The sequence below is a fragment of the Dipodomys merriami genome, unplaced genomic scaffold (assembly GCF_024711535.1).
Source record: "Dipodomys merriami isolate MVZ:Mamm:240054 unplaced genomic scaffold, mDipMer1.0.p SCAF_2, whole genome shotgun sequence".
Taxonomy (NCBI): Eukaryota; Metazoa; Chordata; class Mammalia; order Rodentia; family Heteromyidae; genus Dipodomys; species Dipodomys merriami.
In genome coordinates, this window is record NW_027203381.1 from 6,188,033 (window position 1) to 6,210,474 (window position 22,442).

Genomic DNA, 22,442 nt, shown 5'->3' on the forward strand with positions numbered 1-22,442 from the left:
CTGGGACTTGAAATCAGAATCTGTTCATAGCCTGACACTGAATCAATCAGCCACTCATATATTTTAGAAAAGAAATCTTTTTATTTACTTTATTTGATTACCTTTATTCTCATTCTTATATTAGCTACTAATGGCACAGAAATATTCCTAGTTTTTTGTAGTGCTGACTATAGGCATTTTATCTCAATATGCCCCTTATATATAAATGTTTTTCCTGTCATATATAATTATTTCAATTTTTAATACAGCTCCATTGACTATTAGCAAATATTCAGGCAGTATGCAAATAAAAGAAAATTTGAGATCATTTTCCTTTATAATTTTTCTTTGTAGAATTTTAGAAACAAGTTTTATGTTTGGGTCAAGGGTTGCTTGTAAAAATATATAAAAGCTTTGCAAAGTGATTGTGAAATTACTGTAAGAAGCAATTTCTGCATCTACCCCTCTACTCAGTCCATACAAACAAAACAACAGACATTCTGAGATTTCTATTTTAAAGTGATTAATTTAGTCTTAAAATTACAAAGCTTTTATATGTATATATATAATTTTTAGTTTATATCAGCAATGTGTGTCTTGTATGTGCATTGCTTGCAATCTTTCTACAAAACTAAATTTTTCTCTATTACATTTATAAGTTTATTGGACCTCGTTTTGTTAGTCTTACATTTATCAGGAATAAAATTGGGTTTAATTACTCCAATTGAAAGGATGTCACTCTTCCTTTGAGGAGTTTATCAAGGTCATCTTTACAGAAGTGAGTGAATAGTAATGAAATCTATATAATTATACTAATAAGCATAAATGAAGTCTTCATCTCTGAAATAAACTGTGCTGATTTTTAGTAATTTGGTCATTTTTGTCATATTTTAGTTATTAAAAGTAAAAAGCAGAGGCACACATGAAAGAAATCATTTTTGTATTAGAAATGTTCATATGCATATTACATGTATTCATGCATAATATGTTTCTGAGTTTAACAATTGCTTAAAAATCACAGTAATGGATTTTATTAATAAACTATAGAAAGTAGTTATTCATATCTTGGTTAAAACACAATTTTCTACTAATGAGTTATTTTGTCAAGATTTCATACTGTTATTTCCTCCCTACGAAATGCATTCACCATGAAATGAAAGGCATTGATAAATAAATAATTTAAATTATTATAATGCATTTCTTTCTCCAAGGTCACCCCAGGTCTAAACTGGAGCTTTCTTTTGCCCTTCGTTTTCATTTTCTCATCTATTCCCTTCACGATTCCTCCTGTCTTTGGTGCCTTGTATGAGCTAAACCCAGGGCTAAGGCTAGTTTTAGATCATCAGTTGCACTCCTTAAGAATCTAATAATTCTAGCCGGGCGCTGGTGGCTCACGCCTGTAATCCTAGCTATTCAGGAGGCTGAGATCTGAGGATCGCGGTTCAAAGCCAGCCCGGGCAGGAGAGACCGTGAGACTCTTATCTCCAATAAACCACTGGAAAACCGGAAGTGGCGCTGTAGCTCAAGTGGTAGAGCACTCGCCTTGAGCTGAAGAGCTGAGGGACAGCGCCCAGGCCCAGAGTTCAAGCCCCACGGCCGACAAAAAAAAAAAAAAAAAAAAAAAAAGAATCTAATAATTCTGTGGCATGGGAGATTTTAATCAGATTTTTGTATAGACATGTTGAAGACTGTCGAGGACAGAGCAGTGAGGATGCAGGTGGAATCAGGCCTTGAAGGATAGGACTGGGTGAACGGTGACCACAAGGAGAGGGGTGGAGGAAGAGGAAGACACCAGCTGAGCAACAGAGGAAACCCAGGCAGCAGGTCAGCCTGAGCAAGCGCAGGGAGGAGACCTCATGAAAGGCCAAACCTACAGCCACTCTGAACTTGAACGTACAGCATCCAGATGGGAGAAGAATAAATTTCACTTGCTGAAGACACCTAGCCTCTGCCCTCCTATTGCAGCCAGCCTGGGCCAACTAATACTGTGATTTTAACTGTGGTGGATCCTGGGATGGAGAGCCACCTGATCTGTGAGGTAGTAAAACAGAATTGATTTACAAAAGCTTAAATGCTCAGAGAACGGGGCTTTTCAGAAGAGCTGATTGGTGTGGTCTAAAGGAGTGTGTAAGTTTGTATCCAGAGTAAAGGAAGATGCAGCAAGAGGAGGTGTAATAGAAGGGAGGAAGTGAGTGAGTGAGTGTGTGTGTGTGTGTGTGTGTGTGTGTGTGTGTGTGTGTGTGAGTGTGTGCTGCTTACTTCATAGCATTGCTAAGAGAACCTTTCAGACACACAAGGAAGGCAGTTTAGACTGGGTGAGGGCATCAGAGAGTTACAGGAAAAGCAGTGATGACTCCCATGGCAGCATTTGAAGAAGGAATTTGTGAACCCTCATCCCCCATCCTCCATAAGCGATGGGGAGGCAGTTTGATTTCTTCGCGTTTATGACATGTTCGGTGCTTCCTAAGAAGGAAAAGAGAAAAGGAAAGGCAGAAAGGCAGATAGTGAGGGACGTTTTGCACTTCAGAGGACACACAACTAGAAAGGATTTAAAGATGTCACAAAATAACCTGTGAACTGTTAATGAAGCAGCTCAGACTTAATTTTACTTTCTTGTCCCTTAACTGGCTGCCATTCATCTCCTCCTAGAGTGAGACAGAGTGAGTGCTAATGTAACCACCAATAACGCTGCTTTCTGCCTAAATTTCTCCCTAGGAACTCAGTCTATTGCAGCCTTATTATTCCATCAATCTTCATAACCCTGCAAATAAGATCACTGACATTCCAGCAACACTGGAAAAGAAGAATGGCTACCATAAGTGTGATAATGGTCAATTGAAATTTCAGATTAGTTCTACTAGCTCAGTGCAAGCTCATTAGGCAAAGGTTTGGCTTAAGAAATGTGTTTTTTTACTAACTTTGTTCTATGTGCTGAACATTGTATCAGTTCACTCCCTCTACAACTCTACTGCCACAAACACACACACACACACACACACACACACACACACACACACACACACACACACTACTGAGGCTACTGGTATTAAGAGAAAGCCCCTGCTATGGGTCTAGGTTTTATAGTTAAAATGGACTTCTGTGGGAAGAATAAAGAAAAATAAATAAATAGCATATTTTTCCATGTGTTGTTATTTCCCATGTGTTATTAATATTTAATTGGTTTGTCTATATTAGTGGAATATTAAGATTGTCCTGAAGTTGTTCATGTCTTGGTTTCTTTTGTGTTGTTGTGTTAGTTGTTTTTGTTGTTCATCGTGGGGCCTGAACTCTGGGCCTGAGCGCTGTCACTCAGCTCTTCAGCTCAAGGCTAGCGCTCTACCATTTTAGCTACAGTGCCACTTCCAGTTTCCTGGTGTTTTATTAGAGATAAGAGTTCTCACGGCTAGGAAGGTTGAGCATTTCTTCATGTATCTATTGGCTATCTTTCATTCCTCTTCAGAGAAGTTTCTCTGTAACTCTTTAGCCCACTTATTTATTGGGCAATTGTTTATTTGAGGATTTGTTTTTAGGGGATTTAATGTTTTGAGTTCCAGGTATATTTTAGATATGAGACCCTTGTCCATTGTATGTAGTGAAGATCTTCTCTCAATCTGTGGGCTTTCTATTGATCTTGCTAGCTATGTCCTTTGCCATGAAGAAGCTCTGCAATTTCATGCAATCCCATTTGTCCAACCTTTCTGGGGGTAGGGGGTAGGAGGGGAGATGGAAGGGCAGGGATGGTAAGGGGAAACCAAGGAGGATAATGTACTCATTATCTTGCTCATGTAATTGTAGCCCCTCTGTATGGTATTTTCACAATAAAAAACTTAATAATTAAAAAAAGAGTCTCATGGACTTTCCTGCCCGGGCTGGCTTTGAACCTTGATCTTCAGCTCTCAGCCTCCTGAGTAGCTAGAATTACAGGTGTGAGCCACTGGTGCCCAGCCATTTCTTAGTTTTTTTTCAGGGCGTTTGGAAAGCCAAGCAAGGCCACCAAACACTTTGGATGAAAGGCCATGACTGGAGACTTTAAGGCGATGCCTGCCTCTTCACTTTTCACTCTTTATGTGAGACAATTAATAGCAGTGTTACCAATATTTGTGCCACCAGGGCCATGGGAGAGGAGTACTAAGTGAATTATTCTCACAACCACGTTTACAGATTCACCAGGTTCAGGTTCAGAAGCTTTTAAGGTCAGAGCTAAATATTCCTCCAGAATTTTCTTTGTGGAATAATCTAATACAGTCTTTCTATTCGATGTCAGTTAAGAACTCACAGCACATTGAAATGCAATGTAAGGAATTATAAGAAGAAAAGTCATTTGTTTTTTTCCTTTGAGTGTTTGTGCTTGGTTAAACTCAGGTCTCTGTCCTTGGCAGGCAGATTCTCTGCCACTTAAGCCACTCTGCCAGCACATTCTACGTTGGCTATTTTTAAAATAGGGTCTTGACTTACATCAGATCTGGTCTGGACCACTACTCCTTAAAGACATGCTGGCTGGTTAGGATGGAATCTTGTCACTGGGTTGCCCTTCGACGATGATCTCCTGATCTCAGTATCCTACCAGCTAGAATTACAGGTTAGAATTACAGTTGAATATTTTCTGAAAGTCCACAGATGTTCGTTATCTGGTCATGAGATTGCATATCACAACCTTTGGCTTCCCAAACAAAGCAAATGCCCCATCAAAAAACAGATAATGGCTTTGCATTCATTTTCTAGGACTCCATCGCCTGTAGTAAATAATCCATTATTTTAGCCTAGTATATTGGAAATATGTGTCTTATCGTAAACTTCAATATGAACTCAGCAGTCCACTGTGGATATCTGGTGAGTAGCTTAAGTTTGACATTCAGGCAGCATTGTGACTGGAAATACATGGTCCACTGAAGAAGGTTAGATAAACAACGCTGGTATGTGGTGTACAGTCTGTAATTGTATTCCTACAATGGATTCATTGAAGAAGTAATAGTACAACAGAAATAAAGTCTTCAAATACTTTGTGTGTGCTTGTGTGTGGACCTGAGCAGAGTCTCTGTGGGTTCATAGTCAAGTACCAGACCTTGCTGCTCACCTTCACACATGGAAAGTGTACAGGAGTACAATCTAGATGTGTACAGCCTATTGTTAGGAGAGAATGGGATCCAGACATGCAGTGTAGAGATATTTCCATATTTAAGGTGGAGACCCTTCTACATCAAGGTTACAGAAAGAATAATCTGCCAAAAGAATTCCATGAAAAGGAATAGCCTGACATGGGGACCCACGCCTCTGTAACCCCAGCTCCTTGGGAGGCAGAGATTTGGATCACTGTTCAAAGACCTTCTGGCTGTTTCTGAGAGTCCCCCTTGACCTTGGTGATGGAGCATGGCTATTAGGACATGTACTGGAACGCAGGGCACTGGTAGCAGTGGCACACATCTGTCATTCCCAGTGACACAGAGAGCAGAGATCTAGGCACTCTGTATTGAAGATAATCAAGGTACAAGACTGCAGGTGTGGCTCAGTGGGAGAATGGCTGACTACTAAACACAATCTCAACAGAGCTTGAACACAGACACAAACTACAGAAATTTTGTATTCTTAAAACTGCGCTCTCTGTAAAATGCTTCCTAACAATCAAATTAAAATCATGAAGCCAAGTTTATAATTCCATGTGTTTCAAACTCATACAATAATTGTAAAATTTATTAACAACAAAATACTACTAACAATTACTAACGTATTCCATCACACATACACAGACACAAACATACTCATCATATTTTTTACCTGCTAGTATTTAAAGTACTAATGCTTTCACACATGCAAATTGGAAAATCTACTTAAGAATATAAATAAGGGCCAGGTGGCTCAAGGCTATAATCCCAGCTACTCAAGAAGCTGAGATCTGAGGATCACAGTTTGAAGCCAGGCCAGTCGGACAGTCTGAAACTCTCATTGCCAATCAACTACTCAAAAATGCTGGAAGTGGCACTGTGGCTCAAGTGGTAGAGCACTAGCATTGAGCTCAGGGACAGTGTCTAGGCCCTGAGTTCAAATCCTAGAATGGGCCAAAAAATAAAATAAATACAAATAAGGACCAAATGTTTAATAAATACCATATGGTTGTGTAAACAAGATAAATGACACTGCCACTAATAAACATGAATGAAGGAATGCAAGCTTCTGTAGTCAGAAATGAATATTAAAGTCAGTATGAAGGAGTCAGAAAAGTAGGACAGAAATAAAAATTACTTCTGGAGGCAAAGAGGAAATAAAGTAACTACCAATGTCACAAAGAAAATCAAGGCGAAATATATTATGGATAAATTCTTTCTAGGGAGGAATAGCAATATACAGAATGAAACAGAAATTAGAAAATGAGTCTATAGGCTCCCATTTGACCTTCCTGCTTCTTTTGTCCTTGCCTCTCAAGTTCACATGTTATGTATTAAAATTCCTATGTGAATTAAATGGGCAGGAAGAGATTACCTTGATGCTGTATTCTACACCGTGTAGTTCCCATCAATGACTCATAAATCAGCCAGCACACATGCATTTGCATAAAAGATAGCACCAAGTTCAAGGACAAAGGGCAGACATATTCTCCAGAACACCACGATGAAGTGAAGAACAGGATAAAATATCAACTTTACAGATGGAAGGGAATTTATTTTATTTTATTTTATTATCATATTCTGCATCTCTGCTGCTGACACTAATTTTCAAAAATAAAATTAGGTTTTCAGATTTAAAAAAAGATGATCGTAAAGATGAAAATATTTTTGGATAGTTCGCTGACTTAATTGTAGATTACTGATTGAATTTACCATTTCTTTACTAAGGAAAAGTACAAGTAGGGAAAAAACTGTTGAAACAGACTAAAATAGTTACCCCAAATTAATAAGATATTACATAAAATAATGTGAATTTTAAGACATACAATGTACATTTTCTTTTTGGGAACCATTATGAGAATCTATTATTTCTGTAAAGATTGACACAGTTGTTGGTACATAATTTCATGCAATCCACTAATCGATGTCCAGAAAACTAGGCTGTCACTCTGTAGACAAATATCAGAATAGACCTCATGTATAATAAGGGACTTTAAGTCAAGGATTTTGCAAGAATTTCTTTCTTACCTTTAATAAACCCTAGCGTTTTTTTTCCTTACCTACTTTCTTTTCTTACCTACTTTCAACAGAATATTTATTGAACTTCATCAATGAAGCTAAGGAGATTCGTGTTTAAATTTCTAGTCTTTGACAGCTGCTGTCATAGACTGAAAATTAAATACAAGAAACAAGATAAAATCTGAGCCAACCTCTATACACTGTAACCAAATTTGGAATAAGTCTAGGTAGGTGAACAGATAAAGAATAGTTTGTATGCAATGGAGTCCAACTCAATCATAAAGAAGAATGACACCTGTTGTTTAATTGAAAATAGACACAAATAGAGATAGTCAAAAATGCAATAAGCAAGTTCTACAAAGATGAGTGTCACCTGCTTTCTGTTGTTGATGAAAGCTAAGGGCCTGGGGACAAAGCTAGTCTAACAAGGTCATGACAGTAAAAGCAGAAAGTACAAATGTGGAAAGGGCGGAGGGAGAGGTTCAAGAGACATCAAGAGTGCTTGCGTTTTGCAGAGTGCATTGCATGGACCCACAGAATTATCAAAATGAAACTACTCTGAGCAGAGAACACCCCTTCACCAAAATAAAAATGTATCCTTCATCCTATTCCTCTTTACTAATTGCTGGAGCTATTTTCCCAATAATTTTAAATGTATGAATTATTTCTCAATCACCTGAAATTATTCAATCTAATTTTAAACTTTTATCAGTCTTGATTTCAAATTTCTTATAGTTCAGCAGCCATTGCACTCAAATGAAGATAAGGAGAACTTTCCTTAGCAGGATGTCAGCGTCTCTGAAGGGTATTTGAAGAGGTAGGAGCCAGGAGTGAATGTCTTCTGGGGGTATTAACTTACTTTCTGAATTGCTGTTATTTGATATAACAACAAACTACTCATTGAAAAGTGAAAGGCTGAAAGTTTAGGCCAAGTACTTCACTGCTGGTCATGTCTGAGTATATTAGGGAAAACTCGAGAGGGAATTTTTTTCTTTGCTAGGTCCTTATTAGTTCTTTGTTAGCTCTTTTTGTTCAAGTCCAGCACTCTTACCATTTGAGCCACAGCTCCACTTCCAGCTTTTTCTGAGTAGTTTGTTGAAGATTAGAATCAGGCTTTCCTGCCTGGACTGGCTCCCGAGTAGCTAGGATTACAGGCGTGAGCCACTAGCACCTGGCTTTCAAGGAATTTCTAAAGGATTGTTAGCTATCAGCATTGTCTTCGATGAAAATAGAGTAAAATGCTTTATTAATTTAAGTGTAGAGGATAGTGATTCTTGACAATCTGCTGAACACTCATTGTCAAAAATGAAATCACATTAATATTCTTTCTAAATGAATATTTACAATACTTAGAAGTGAATAATATTTTTTCTATATAAATATGTTAGCCTTTATTACAGAAAAAGTTGTACTTCAGTTGTCATAAATGTTAGTTTCCTTCTCATTTTACAATAGAATGCCAAGTGTTATTTATACATCAGTTTTTTTCTTTCAAAATTTGAACATCTATTTGAACACTGCTTATTGAGAATGAGATGAAGGGGTTGAAGATGGCATTCTAGGTTTGATTTCCATCATTAATAAGAAAAAATAGTTTAAAGATATGAAGGGGTGTATATGTATGCACAGCTCTTTGCAAGTATGTAGATATGCATGTACATTCATAAAAAAGACATCTCATGACCCCAAAGCATCCTATCCCAGACTAAATAGTCTGCCTCATTTGTCCTAAGTAAATCACGTCATGATATTCACATAGTTTCTATCATTTGTTGATGATGACAAATTTAATTTTTATCTGTATGCAGTTTTTTCAGGAAAGACCTTAGAAGTGATAGATCAATAAGACTAATAAACTACCTGGGCGCCGGTGGCTCATGCCTGTAATCCTAGCTACTCAGGAAGCTGAGATCTGAGGATCACTGTTCAAAGCCAGCCCAGGCAGAAAAGTCCATAACTCTTATCTCCAATAAAACACTCAGGATGGGAACTGGCATTGTGGCTCAAGTGGTACAATGCTAGCTTTGAGATGAAGAGCTGAGGGACAGCACCTAGGCCCAGAGTTCAAGTTCCACAACTGACCAAAAAAAGACTAATAAACATTCTTACTCTTCTTAAATAAGGTTAGTGACAAGTATTTCTTTTATAACAAGTTCAATCTGACTATGAAGTAATGAAAAAGAATATATTAAATGTAGTAACTCATGGCTTTGAATTCAAACTTTGGAGGATAATTGCTGTTCAATTCCTAGATTAACTCTCCATTCTTACTCATGAGTAAACAGAGATGGTCACATAAGAAATTCAATACATAGATTAGGCATTTGATCATACAATTGTTCATGAAATAATTGTAATTACTACAATTTCGATGTTTCTTATAGCGATCACCTTCCTTAAACAATATTAAAAAGACAATTTCACTTATTTACATGAACCAACTTACCAACAAAATCTTTAATTATTTCAGAATTTAAGGAGAGCAGGTCTTTGTCATTCTCTTCATGTACAGGCAAGAGACCTTATGAGAACCAAGAATTGAGGTAGCTGTCCACATGCCAAGAAGAAACCCTTCATCAAATTTTAATCTGCAATCCCCTATTTCATGGATTTAGAGCTTGAAAAACTGGAACAAAATAAATATACACCATTTAAGACATTATTCTTGCAGTATTTGCTTTGGCTACACAAGCTCAAAAATTCACTGATTCAGTATTTAATTATATGTATATACACACATGTATATGTATGCATATATACATATATTTATAAAAGATGATCATAAAATTCCTTTTATTGAGAAAGACTTAATAAATACACAACTGCCACCAAGGAAGTTTTTGATAACACTGAAAAAATGAAGGCTGGCTGATACACTGTTTAAGGATGAATGTTAGAATAAACTTAAGAAAGGATTCCAAGACTTAGACATTGACAAAGAGAAGCATTTTGGCAGCTGCAAATTATCACAGAAGAATTCTGACAGAGACAGAAAGATGAACAAGGCAGTAAATATAAGCAAACAAAAACATCTCCAAAACCAGCAAGAAACTAGTTGTACTACTGAGTATTCTCTTTGCAAGCATCGAGGAGTGATTGTGGACTTGGTATTGGAACATTGTCAGATACTTAGAGACAGTATCCATTTAATCCCACTGCTACCTGAATACACATATATGCACAAAATCATCAAATTGAGTTGGACACTGGTGGCTGATACCTGTAATCCAAGCCACTCAGGAGGCTGAGATCTGAGGATCACAGTTATAGCCAGCCCAGGCAGGAAAGTCTATGAGACTTTTATCTCCAATTAACCAACAAAATACTGGAAGTGGAGGTATGGCTCAATAGGTAGAGGACTAGCCTTGAGCAGAACACTTTAGGGGCAATGCCCAGGTCCTAAATTCAAGTCCCAGGACTAGCACAAACACACACACACACACACACACACACACACACAGATACACACACACATCAAATTATCAATTCATATGCTACTAACTGTATTGTTTTTGCTCCTTTTGCATTATGTCTCAAAAGTCTAGGGAGAAATAGAAGTATAGGTGGCTTCAATAATATGTTCGACAGAAATTTTCAAAAATAACATGATACAAACAAGTAGTTTTAAGATCTGTAAGAATTACTACATCAATGAGTATTGATATTTTTATCTAATATTTAAAATATATTTTCAAGAATTCTGATAAGCATGAATGGTCTGACATCCACTTAGAATTTAAGTCTAAAAAGCAAATGTAAAAAAAAGATAATAAACATTTGGGTAAATGCCCAAAAGTGGGATTGCTGGGTCATAGGGGAGCTCAATGTGGAGTCTTTTGAGGAACCTCCATACTGCTTTCCAAAGTGGTTGAACAAGTTTACATTCCCACCAACAATGAAGTAAGGTTCCCTTCTGTCATATCCCCTCCAGCATCTGTTGTTGTTAGAGTTCTTGATTATTGCCATTCTAACTGGAGTGAGGTGGTATCTCAATGTTGTTTTGATTTGCATTTCTTTTATGGCTAGGGAGGTTGAGCATTTCTTCATGAGTCTATTGGCCATCCTTCTTTCTTCTTCAGAGAAGTTTCTCTTTAAGTCTTTAGCCCACTTATTTGTTGGGCAGTTGTTTCTTTGAGGATTTGTTGTTGGGTGGTTTAATTTTTTGAGTTCCAAGTATATTTTAGATATGAGACCCTTGTCCGTTGTATGGCTAGTAAAGATCTTCTCCCAATCCGTGGGCTTTCTATTGATCTTGCTAGCTATGTCCTTTGCCATGCAGAAGCTCTGCAACTTTATGCAATCCCATTTGTCCAACCTTTCTTTGATTTGTTGTGTTTCCGGGTCTCTATTCAGAAAATTTCGGCCTGAGCCAAGGAGACCTAGGGTTTCTCCTATTCCATCCTGTAATATTTTCAGTGTCTGCTTTGAGTTCAAGGTCTTTGATCCATTTGGAGTTGATTCTGGTGCAGGGTGATATATAAGGATCTAGCTTAAGTTTTCTACATGTAGTTAACCAATTTTGCCAGCACCATTTACTGAAGAGGTTGTCTTTCTTCCATTCTATTGTTTTAGCTCCCTTATCGAAGATTAGATGGCTATAGGTCTGTAGGTTCATTTCTGGGTTTTCAATTCAATTCCATTGGTCCTGAGGTCTGTTCTTATGCCAATACCAAGCTGTTTTGATTACTATGGCTTTATAGTAGAGTTTGAAATTTGGTATTGATATTCCTCCAGCAGTGTTCTTTCCGTTGAGGAGTGTTTTTGCTATTACTAGGTTTATTGCAGCATTATTTACCATAGCTAATATATGGAACCAACCCAGATGCCCCTCAGTAGATGAATGGATCAAGAAAATGTGGTATATATACACAATGGAATTCTATGCCTCCATCAGAAAGAATGACATTGCCCCATTTGTTAGGAAATGGAAAAACTAGGAAAAAATTATATTAAGTGAAGTAAGCCAGGCCCAAAGAAACACAGGTCCCATGGTTTCCCTTATTTGCAATATCTAGTATAGGTATGAGTCAAGCGGAAAAGGTCAGATAATGTGATGTCAGGAAAATGAACCCTTAGATATGTATTTTAATGTTTTTTTTCTTTCATGCATGTGTTTCTAACACATTTATAAGATTATTTCTTTGTTGCTTTGTATGTCCCTCCCCCACAGTATAAACCCCGCTTTCACTATATTTGATGTCAGTATAACTTGTGGAGGAGATGGGGAAAAACAAGTCGTTTAAGGATTCACGTGGACCTGTTGCAACAATGAGAAGTACAAATTGTCATGTCAAAAACGAGCTTTATAATGTCGGTGGGGGGGGAGGGGGGAAGGATTGGGTGGGGGGATGGGGGAGGCTGGGAAGATAGGTGAAGGGTAAACAAAGGAGGAGGCTGCAATGCTTGGTAAGAAATGTATGCATTATCCTGCCCATGTAATTGTAACCCCTCTGTACAGTATGTTCACAAATAAAATATTTTTAAAAAAAGATAATAGAAAAAATTAAGCTCTAAAAATCTGATTAAAACAAGTAAAGTCAATTTACATAACAGCAGTAGGTTTAATGACAACAAAAATAAAACAATGGTCTAAAAGGATATGAGGTCATATTTTCTTCTTCACAGAAGAAATACTTTATTGTATCTGTTTCCTCTTTCTGCTGATATAAAGTGAATGTGCACACTTTGATACAGAGCCATGCAAACTCCAGAAAGTTCATATTTGTTTCTATAAGTAAACCATAGGATTTATGCAAGTAAAAAATGTATTAAATTTTTTTATAGAATGGTAAGATGATCGTATAGCTATTTTTCTTGTATGAAAGTATACAAAAGAAACAAATCTGTGAAAATCACATTAAATAGATACAAAATAAAATTTGAGCTCAATGTGATCAAAGGATAAGAAAGAAAAAAAAGTGTTATTCTCTTCTTTGGGCATTGTCTCAAGCTTAGAGAAATTTTTGTGTGGATTTTACATTGAGACAACTACTTAAATTTGATATCATTAGAGATGTATAGTCGTTTTAAATAAATACTATGCAAGACTCCAGTGTGTGCACTGTCTGTGCAGGTGTGGAGAGAGAACCATTGGTGGTGAGCCCAGGACTCTGCATGTTGCAATGCAATAATGGAGACTGGACCATGGAACTGAGGTTTGGTGGACAAGGGGACCTGAAATCTTCTGCCAGCAACAGATCCCAAGGCTCCATTAACCAAGGTTTTTATTGGTCTTGTGCAAGGAAGTAAGGTACAAACATGTGACAATATTTTGTATACAAGAGGTAGATGGCCTGCCTTATTGGGGAAAGGAGAGCTAAACAGTAAAACACTTACAATTTGCTTAAACCTAAGTCTACCTCCAGGCTCCCACACAGTTTAGGGTGGAGTTAGCCCCATTCCAGGATAGAAGTCTGAGTTCCCTTTAAGCCAGGACTGATTGACCTTTCCAGGAAACTCTCAGTCTTCTGAGAGTACATTGGGAGAAAACATTCCAAACTCCCAATCCTTTCCTCGTCTCATAGCTTGGATTTTTCCATCTCTCACACCTGCTCATGCTAGGCAAGCATTGAGCTTTACTGGACTCGATTGATTTTATTTTGAGTGTTCTTTATCTGGTGGATTTGACTGTAAAGTTTGTTTTTAATAAGAAGGAAAAAGAACCAGGTTTGTTTGTTTCAAAGCATTTGTGAACACACAGAAGTCAGCTACTGGTGGAGTTGATATATACAGTTAGCTCTCATGTGTGCAAAATAAGCAAATTTAAAATTCATCACACACAAATATACGAGGGAAATTTTGGATATGTAATATGTAAGAAAAGAAAAAGAACATCTAGTGAAGAGTAGAGAGAAACTGAAGGACAAGCCTGGATAACAATTGTGTTTAAGATGATTATAGACAGAAAGGTAGCAGAAATTAGGGATAAGTCTTAACATTAAAGCAATCTTGTTAAGTGTCTATAACTCCTGTGAAATTCGATACTTAAAAAATAACATTAAATTTTAATTTTATTCTTTTCTGTATGACATATAAAGGGTTGCCATAATTCTAAAGTTGCAAAATTTTCATTAGCCATCAACTGTAATGAGCATTCCTAATTTATACCATATCATTCAAATTTGGGAAACTATATCATTACAGAACAAAATGTAACACAATTACCATGCTTAATTGTAGCTCAGTATGAATCATTAAAGCCATTTAAACTGTCTTCTGAGGACAATAAATTCAAAGAAGTACTTGTCACAGCATTAACCTTGATGCATCCTAATAAACTATTCTTCAAAAAATGAAAGTATGACAAAGCAAAATAATTTTGAAACACATATGAAAATAAGCATTGTTATCACATTGTTACAAAAGTAAGAGAGAAATTTGACCAGAAATATGATTGATTACCACAGGACTAACATGCTTATTTTAATTAAATATGTACTATTTTTAATTTTTTATTGTAAAGATACTGTACAGAGGGGTTACAGTTATATAATGTAATGAGTACATTTCCTATTGAGCATTGTTACTCCCTCCTCTTTTTTCCTCTTAGGATCCTTTCCCTCTCTATCTTCCCAACTCCTCCCTCCTTCCCTGTCCCTAGGTTGTACAGTTCCTTTTCAACATAATGTCTTGTATGTCTCATTGTTACAATGAGTCAACCTGTATCCTTTATTAATAAAATAAAACTGAAAGGAATTAGGTTGGATTGAGGTAAGCTTAATTTCGTCATAGGTATTTATTCTTATAATACTTCATGTTATGTAACTTCATCATATGAATTTGTATCTTGTACACAAGCATGTTTCTATGAGGCTGACTTCAGATATATTTTTTTATAGAGGTTGGTTTTAATAGTTATTTGCTATTATTTATTCATTAGAGCAATAGTAAAAAATGCAAACATTTTTATCTTGCTGTGGATATATAATGACCTAAAAGATTCTTGGATTTTATAATATTCTACTTGGAGTTTTCAAAGTAATGCCTATTACATAAATACGATTAAGCATATATTCATAATAATGGATTCCATTGTTGAATGATAGAGGGAAATTTTAATGGATTCAAGTTTCTGGGTTACAAAATCCAGAAGCCTACAAAGGTACATGCAATTAGAAAATTAAAACAAGCAACATTAATCATGAAATGTAAAGGAAGAATCAACAGGATTCGTTTACAGTAAGCAAGCACTGGCTCTTTTGCCTCTCCACCTGCATCACACATTGAGGCACTTGCAAAATCTTGGCACATGATAACCATCTGTGTTTAGTCTAAGTCCAAAGCAGTTATAATAATACTTTTGAGACTAACTGGGCCCCTGTGGCTCCCACCTATGATCCAACTACACAGGAGGCTGAGATCCGAGGATCATGGTTGGAAGCCAGCCGGGGCAGGAATATCCATAAGATACTTCTCTCCAGTAAAAGTTCCAGAAAAAGCCAGAAGTGGCACTTTGGCTCAAATGGTAGAGCACTAGCCTTGAACACAGAGAGGCTTAGGGGCAAGCCTCAGGGCCTGAAGAAACTAACACAAAGAAAAAATTGAGACTCCCTTTGCCCTTTGCAAACAAATCTATCTATAAAGTGATGACTGAATTTCTTTCTCTGGATATTGGATTAACCAGTACAAAACAAAACAAAATACATTTACATTTTTCTCTTCAATATATGTCTAAAATTTTTAAATGTTAGTGGGCAGAGATAAAACAATTCAATCCAATATACATTAATGATAATCTGGTGATATTTTGCTCTAAATGCACAATGGAGAATGTTGTGGAACCATGGCAGTGTTATTACAGTAATTGTTTTCACCATACTTTTCTAAACTGGTATTTATTTACACCAATATCCTTTATAAAAATACACACACACACACACACACACACACACACACACACACACACACACACACGGCTTTGTGTTTTTATGTTCTTACTTTGTCCTAAGTCCAGCAGTGCTAGGGACTGAAATCATCATGCCTTATAGTTTTAGTAAGTCCGGTGCTGTATTGCTTGGGCCAGGCCACCAGCCATGTTTGCTCTGGTTACTATTTAGGTAAGGTCTTGCTTTTTGCCCAGGTAGCCTGGGCTGCCATAGGCCGCTCCCTGACCCAGCGAGCAGGAAGGACCGGCTCCCAGTGCGCACAGACGCCGCCAGCTGGTCACACATCACCTGCTCGCCTCATGGAAACTCAGCACTCCAAGGACTCCAGGACCACACCTCCAGTCCCTACCCTTCCAATAGCCAATTCGCTTTTTCCAGAAAAAAAGTAGGTGCTTTATTAAACAATTAATAATAAAACTGCTGGAAGATATGCAATGTCTTATTCCATTGACATAAACATCTAGAATATGAACGTCCGTGGCGTCAGAAGGAGCGTGAATGTGTGTCTCACACAGGGAGGGGAAGAGAAGAATATATAAGAGAAGAAATACAATTTTTCCAAGCCTTTCCATTTCCTAACAAATGGGGCAATGTCTTTCTTTCTGATGGAGGCATAGAATTCCATTGTGTATATACACCTCATTTTCTTGATCCATTCATCTACTGAGGGGCATCTGGGTTGGTTCCATATCTTAGCTATAGTAAATAATGCTGCAATAAACATAGTTGTGCTGGTAGCTTTAGTGTGGTCTTGTTTGTGAACATTTGGGTAAATGCCCAAAAAGTGGGATTGCTGGGTCATAGGGAATCTCTATGTGGAGTCTTTTGAGGAACCTCCATACTGCTTTCCAAAGTGGTTGAACAAGTTTACACTCCTATCAACAATGCAGTAAGGTTCCCTTCTGTCCACATCCCTTCCAGCATCTTGTTGTTTTTAGAGTTCTTGATTTTAGCCATTCTAACTGGAGTGAGGTGGTATCTCAATGTTATTTTGATTTGCATTTCTTTTATGGCTAGGGAGGTTGAGCATTTCTTCATGTGTCTATTGGCCATCCTTCTTTTCTCTTCAGAGAAGTTTCTCTTTAAGTCTTTAGCCCACTTATTTATTGGGCAGTTGTTCCTTTGAAGATTTGTTGTTGGGGGATTTAATTTTTTGAGTTCCAGGTATATATTAGACCCTTGTCTGTTGTATGGCTAGTGAAGATCTTCTCCCAATCCGTGGTCTTTCTCTTGATCTTGCTAGCTATGTCCTTTGCCATGCAGAAGCTCTGCAATTTCATGCAATCCCTTTTGTCCAACCTTTCTTTGATTTCTTGTGTTTCTGGGTCTCCATTAAGAAAATTTCGGCCTGTGCCAACAAGACCTAGGGTTTCTCTTATTCCATCCTGTAATGTTTTCAGAGTATTCCCTTTGACTGATAAGGAATCATTTCTACAAAACTATGCAATATGTGTTTATACTTTAGTTCAACACATGGAAATGAAAGAACAAACAGACTCATGTAGTATTGAAGATTTTGGGACTCTTCTGCGAATGGTTAGGAGATAACACAGACAGAATAGGCTATTCATTATAAAGAATGGTAATCTAGTTATAGTTGTTCAAAACATTGGAAAATACCATGAACACTTTGCTTTAGGAATACACAGGACATTTCTTTCCATTAGCTCCTCTATTAGAACATAGAATAGAAATTAACAATATTTTGGAATATCACAAAACAAGGGTTTTCAAGGAAAGTATAATTAACTCTCAATTTAACTGTCATTAATGAAAAATTGCTGGCATATTTCCTACCACACTTACCTATGGCACATGATAGCATGCAAATTTTTAAAATAAAATTTTCATTCTCGAAAGTGAATATAAAACATTTCAAATTTTGTGGGATATTTGTAAAGCAGTGTTTAAATGTGAAAAAAGTGCTATTAAATAAACATATAAGGGATACAAAGATGAAGCAGAATCCATAGCATCATCTTCTGTCATCTAAAATTAGAGAAAGAAGAAAAAAATTAAACTTAAAATAATCAGAAGGAAGGAACCAGTAGCATCAGAAAGAAATTCAGGACATAGAAAAGAGGGAAGCAATACAAAAAAAAATTAGTCAGCCTTGGCCTTTCTTCATGGCATTAAAATTGATTAAGCTCTAGCTTAATGAACACAAAAATAAATGCATCAGTGATTCTTAGAATATTTAGAGGTTAAAGGAAATGTAAATACAAACCAACAATGACTCAATGTCCACATTCGATATCTAATTAGATAGACTCATTTATCCAAAAGAAAATTACAGAGTATCGGAACCAATCAAAGAATGAATTCTTATGAAAACCTCAACTACATCAGAGGAATCAAAATTCAAAACCTTTCAATAAAGGAGGATCTTGTCCCTGCACGGCCTGAGGCATTTGCATTTGGTACTGCCAAGCAGGGAGGCTCTAGTCACACATTTTCAGTAAAATGATGTGCAGTTCACAAACCCTTTCCCACATAACTAAGAGTATTTCTTTGCTCAGTTGATTCACAGTTGTCTGACCATTGTGATTGCAGACATTATTTGTTCTCTATTGTCAGAACCCATGCCATGGTAAATATTTGGATTCTCTCCCCTGAGGAATACCAAAACAACAACAACAACAAAAAACCCAAAAAACCATCAAGGTAACAGCAGGACAGGAAATCCTGGAGCTTGGTTCCATTTAGGGGAAGATTAGAACAATGGGAGGTATGGCAAGAAGAAGATACAAGTTAGGACTTAATGAATTGCTATTGTGCATAGCACAATAGTACTTCTCTTCCTCTCTCCTCTCCCTTTCTCTCTCACTAAAAAAAAAATCCAAAAATAATTCTAAACCTGTTTTTTATGTTAAAATATCTATGATAAATCCTTCTTAGAATATTTAGTCATTCTGAAGAATTCATCCATAGCAGAAGATAGAAATGCAGCAATGGTGATTGTCTAAATAACAATACATTATTCATTTTAAAAACAGGGAGGTGGAAAGAATATGCTTTCTACACAGTGACACTGGCTTATTTTTAAATGTAAACATGCATTTTCTAAATGTAAGTTTAGAAATTAATCTACCAAGTCTCTTCAAATGACACCAAAATTACAACACATGTTTAAAGAGCATAGTAAGTATATTTATTATTTCAAAAGTGGGCTATAGGCCAGGTGCCAGTGGATCACACCTATAATCATTACTCTGGAAGGTGAGATCTGAGGATCTTGGTTCAAAGCCAGCTGGGGCTGGAACATCTGGGAGACTCTTATCTCTAAATAACCACCAGAAAATGGGAAGTGGCACTGTGGCTCAAGAGGTAGAACGCTAGCCTTGAGCAGAAGAGCTGAGGGACAGTTGGCTATAAAGCAAGAAAAAAAATACCCATATAAATACTAACTGAAATCCAATATCAATTAGAATTAAAAAGTGTTTAACATGTAGGAGCCTCTGGCTTCTACTTATTAGCAGGTACTACTGAAATAGTTCCAATAAAAATGCTTCCCTTCTTAATATTACTGCAATCTAAGTGACTTGAGATTGAAAAGATATATTTCAGAGAGTGGAAACACTGAGAACAATAACTGTAGATGCAAGGGATTAAGTAGTGTTGTATCCATTTCACACTGTTTTGACTTATGGGAGACTCATTGGCTTGCATGCCCTGCACATAGGAAGTGGTTTTTTTTTTTTCTTTTGGTTGTAGTAGGTTTCTAATCCAACACCTTCTACTTTTAAGCAAGTGCCACTTGAAACATGCCTTCAGCTTTCAGTGATTTAGTTTGGGTTTTCCCTAGCCTTTCTTTTTGCCCAGGTAGGCATCTGATAAAGACTCTTTTACCCTTACCCAAGTCTCTATCAATCATAACATGAGTTACACGTGTGTGCCAGATTACCTATCCTATTGGTTGAGAAAATATCTGCTAACATTCGGAGGTAGCTGTCTTCGAATCATGAAGTTCCCAATGCTTAACTTCTGAGTTGTTGGGATTACCAGTGTGAGCCAGCATGCCCAGTCTCTTATATTGTTTAACTTATTTATAATAAAAATTTCTACCTACATGTAATAGGTCATTAAAATTTATCTTTCAGTTACACTTTTGAAATTATTAAATGGTTAATTAGGATATGTTACCATTACAATTGTTTTAATATTATAGATTTACTACATCAATTTAATAGACTTATATGAGTCATTGTTATTAATTGCATAGACTTTAAAAATATCACTTAAAACATTAAGCGAGTCTTACAAACTATTTCTTCAAGACAAAAAACTCACTATTATAATCCCTATTCAAAGTTTAGTAAGAGCTAACTTTGTTTGAAAGGCTAGCTTCCCTTTGCCAATTACCTTCACAATTTTCTGCAATAGAAATTTAACTAACTTATTTAACTTAAAGGGCCATTCTTTTCCTCTTCGATGTTTAAACATTTTGTGATTTGTTTCAAGATTAGGACTTAGAGAGGATCACTTGTACAAGCCAAATATGTCATACTGCTAGCATACTGTTTAAAAGCATTCAGATTTAAAGAATGCTGGATTTGCAAACGGCATGTCATTATTGATCAATAGGCAGCATAGAAATTAAAACAGAAACAAAATGTTACTGTAAATATTTAGCTTCTTTTTAAAATTATTATCCTTAATTAGTTGCCCCAAAGAGTTGCCATTTGGCAAGGCAGGTCATACATACAATGTATCTTGACCCCATGTCACGCCATTAGCATTCCCACCCAGCTTCTCCTCACCCGCCCCTTCCCTCACCTGTCTTAATATTGTAGGATAGCATTTCTGACAAATTAAAAAAAAAAACAACCATTTTCATTTCCCTAACTTGAGAGCTGAGGTGATGTCTAGAGGACATTTTTATTTTCATTTTTTTTAACAGAAAGACAGAGACACACAGAATATGGGTCAGATCAGGATCTAAAGGCTGACAGAAGAAACGTGCTGCCAGAAGCTAAAGCAAGGTTTTGACGATTACGTTTGAAGCCAGAGCAGGGGGGGAAATCACTCATCTAGGCTGTTTTCAAATGATCTTCATATCCTCATTCTGAGGTTGGAGGTTGAAGGTCATATCCCCAAGGAGTTCCAGAAGGACAGAATGCAGGGGGCGGGATCTGTGGCTGCCCAGCCTCTCACCAGGTGGGAGATTCACTTTCAGGATATCTCTCCTGGATGATGTTCAAAGATTATGGTGTGTAATTACAAGACCAATGCACAATGCTGTGTATTGTCATTAAAATGTACCTGCATTGCTAAGATCATGAAACTGCTAAAATATGTGCCACGTTTGGACTTTTAAAAGGTGAAGATTTTGCATTTTTTCAGACCAATTCAGCAGTATAGCCAAAAGATTAATGTATGGTGATTAACTTCTTCTTATGGGGTCAGCATTTCCAATTTTGCAAATGGAACTCAAGAGTTTTTTTTTTTAATTATGCAAGTTACATATTTTAGGTGCTCTGCTTTCTCCATTCTTCTATACAAAATTATTCATGTGGTTCATGGATGTAAATATCATCTTATCAATGTTTTCACGCTTCATAGTCAGTGAAATGAAATGACTTATTTTCTACATGACATGAACACTAATTTTGTAGAAGAGTCTTTGGGGAAATACACATGGTAATAGACATTTAATTGATTATGGAATAAGTACTCTATTGTCTTATATATGCTTATAAAAGGTCTGAAAAGTTAAAGGTTATCTGGTTCTAGCATAAGGAAGTACTAAAGGATTCTTTGTTGTTGTTGGTGGTGGTGGTCTTGGGGCTCTGGGTCTGGGCACTGTCCCTCAGCTCTTCAGCTCAAGGCTAGGGTTCTACCACTTGAGCCACAGTGCCACTTCCAGCTTTTTCTGCTTATGTGGTGCTGAGAAATCGAACCCAGGGCCTCATGTATGTGAGGCGAGCACTGTACCACTGAGCTACTTTCCCAGCCCCCTAAGGGATTCTTTTCAAACTTGAGTTTCATTTTATAAAGGGATGACACAACCCTTTTTTTATTGTGAAAATACTGTACAGAGGGGTTGCAATTACATGGGTAAGATAATGAGTACATTTCTTATCAAGCATTGTAGCCTCCTGCTTTGTTTCCCCTTCCCATCCCTTCATATCCTCTCCCCCACCCCCGTCCCCACCCCACCCCACCAAAGTTGTAAAGTTCGTTTTTCAACATAACGACTTGTACATCTCATTGTTGCAATGGGTCCTCCTGTATCCCTGTTTTACAATTTGTTTTTTCCCTTCCTCTCCACACATACCAACATCATATATAGTGAAAGCAGGGGTTATATCATGGGGGAGGGACATACAAGGCAACAAAGACATAATCTTATAAAAATGTTAGAAACAATTACATGAAAGATCTCTCTCTCTCTCTTTTTGGCAGTCATGAGGCTTGAGCTCTAGGCCTGGGAGCTGTCCCTGAGCAATTCAGCTCAAGG